At 64.3% G+C, this 2,613-nt stretch overlaps 1 protein-coding gene across 1 annotated transcript in view; it reads left to right on the top strand.

Annotated features, from left to right (window-relative positions):
- The window catches only part of NOS1AP (nitric oxide synthase 1 adaptor protein), a 72,857-nt gene that overhangs the window by 41,140 nt on the left and 29,104 nt on the right, over positions 1 to 2,613 (top strand). The gene's annotated exons all lie outside the window — the stretch shown is intronic.

The following is a 2,613-nucleotide window of genomic DNA, read 5'->3' as shown; positions in this document are numbered from 1 at the left end:
AAATTTTCCACCCCGTCACCAAGTTTTATTCCGCGCAAGACAGCACTGACTTGGGGGGGGAGGGCGGGGCAGCAGTCCTGGGCGTGGGGAGAAGAGAGCTCTCTGGTCTGCTGTCCTGTTTGGTGTCGACGGTGGTGCCTCCTGCGCCCAGGAAGTGACTTGGGGACGCTGGTAGGACACTGGGTCTCGCTGTTCAGCTGAAGGCGCGGGGTGGGCTGGAGGGGACGTTTTCGCGAAGGAGAGGGCGGCCCCTTTATAAAGGGGTGGGGAGCTCCTCGGGTGGAGGTGCAGGGCTGTTAAAATGTGTCATTTCAAGCATTTGTGAGACCTGGAACTAGACGCTGTTGTGCCCGGGTTGTAGGCAGGGTCCCGGAGGGGAGGGGAGCGCAGGGCCTCTCGCTCTCGCTCTCTCGTTCTTAAAGGTGACGCTCCACAAGCCACTGCCCTTCAGGGGGCCTCCGGACACAGACCCTCCTCCCCACACCCTCCTCCGAGCCACCCCCAGCCCCGCTCAGCCCTGCTCCTTGTCACTGCATCTGGGAGAGGGGAGACCAAGCGGCAGAGGTCGAGAAGGATCCAGAAGTGCCAGCGTGTGCCTGTCTCCTTCCCGCTCCGTGACGTGGAAGGGACGGTGCGTTCCGGCCCGCACCCCTCCCTTCTCCTGTGCTCTGGGCGACTCCCCTCCACCCCCCTTCCCTCCCCCCCTCCCCCCAGAGCGCGTGTCCTCACTGGGGAGTGACGCTCCCACCAGCCTCACCCCTTCCTCTGGCAGGAGCCACTCCCCCACCTCCTCCTCGAGAAACCTCCAGCCGAGGTGGGAGGAGCCTCCACTGCGTAGGCTGCTCCACGACCTCTGACCCGTCCCTGCCTGTGCCCCCTCAGGAGCCCCACCCTCTGGGAGGGTCCTCAGCTGCCCTCCCGGCACGTCTTTGTGTCCCTACCTCTGTGTTCTGGCCCCGCCTTCACTTGCCCTCTCTCACTAGCTCGCTTGCTCGCTCCCCATAGACTGCCCCGTCCCCCACAGCCAAGTCCTCCCCCTCTCCTGAGACCCCTCCTCACCCCTGCCACCCGCTCAGGGCACCTCCTCGCAGCCTGCCTGCTGCCCAGCACTTGGCAGGAACCATGCCCCGTTCTCACCTCCAGACTCACTTCCAGGCCCTTCTGCGGTGCCCCCTCTTCTGCCCGTTCCTCTCTCGCCCACCTGAGTGGTACGGCGCACTTCGTCTTTCCTGAACAGCCCTCTGCGCCGGCTCGGGGCCTCCTGACGGGCACAGGGGTCTCCGCTCGGCCGGGTCAGTACAGGGTCCCCTCCTTCCTCCTCATCCCCGCTCACACGGCACCCTTTGCCCCTGAGTGGCCCCTGCTTGTCCTCACAGCACCACCTGCTGCCTCTGAGGGGCCTCAGGTAAGTGTCCAGGGGAGTGTGGCCGAGGACAAGGCGCACCATGACCAAGTGATGAGGCTCGTTACTGAAAATAAAGCAGCGAAGAGGTTCCTCCTCGTCCCCCTCCACACGCCAGGCACAGCCGCTCGGATGGGCGGTGCTCTGCACAGACCCATCGGGGCTGCCTCCCGCGCGGGTCCCCTGCAGGCCGGGGCCTGAGGCTCCGAGGGGAGGTGGTTGGCCGGGAGCAAGAGCTCCCCGAGTGACAGGGAGAGGCACAGGAGGGTCAGAGTGACAGTCTGACCACAGAGAGTGGGTGTGGGAGAGAGGGGGACAGAAACGTGTGGCCTCAGTCCTGCCGCCAGAGCAGCCACTTGTTCTGGGAGCTCCGAGCACAACTCCACGAAAGTGGGACACACGAGTTTTGAGCACTGCAGTGCCCGAGGCCTGGACAGGCCGATAGCACATAGTAGGTGCTTCATAAGCTGCATGAGACACTCGGCACGTGAACCTCTTGTTGGCTGCACTGACCTGCTCAAGGCACTGAGCCTACCCCTGCCTTCGGGCCAAAAGCACCGCCGAAGGGAGACGTGAGCCAGCGGGGCAGCAAGTGGACCCCCCGGCGGCCAAGCGGAGCATCCGAGGGCCTCCCCTCAGCCCCCTGCGGCCTCAGGGCCCCCACAGAAACCTCCTGTTAGCTGCCTCCCGGGAGGGGCGCTGCGGGGACGGCTCAGGCCTGCCCCTCCACTCGGCCCGCGCTTGCTGGTGTCTCGCTCTGAGCTGCGTCGTCTTGAATGAACAAAGGGAATTGATGTAGAATTTGGGCAAAGCCCTGGAGAGTCCCGGCTGGGACCGTGTGCGAGGCGAACGCTGTCCTGCCCTCGCCACTCTCCCCACCACCGGCATCGGCAGGGCCCTGACCGGCCTCGGAAGACCCGGGAGACTGCCCAGGACAACTCATTGCTGTGCATACTTCCAAAGTTGTGGGTATGAGGACAGTTTGTGGGCCCGTAGAGGGTCATCGAGTCCAGGTAGGACTGGGGCCGTGAGGGGGTCGCCTCTTGAGCCGGCGGGCCTGCCGCCTGTCCCGCTGCAGGAGGGAGACGGCCTCACCTTCCTGACGCCGCGCTGGGCGCATGGGAACGTGTATTCTTTTTCCCTGTTTGGAAGTTCCTATCCCACAAAACCAATCGAATAGGGGTTTCTTACCAAAATCTTATGAGAACATT

This window comes from Myotis lucifugus, unplaced genomic scaffold (genome assembly GCF_000147115.1).
Source record: "Myotis lucifugus unplaced genomic scaffold, Myoluc2.0 scaffold_507, whole genome shotgun sequence".
In the NCBI taxonomy this organism is placed as follows: domain Eukaryota; kingdom Metazoa; phylum Chordata; class Mammalia; order Chiroptera; family Vespertilionidae; genus Myotis; species Myotis lucifugus.
Note: the sequence above shows the minus strand (reverse complement) of the source record. Positions and strands in the feature narration are given on the sequence as shown.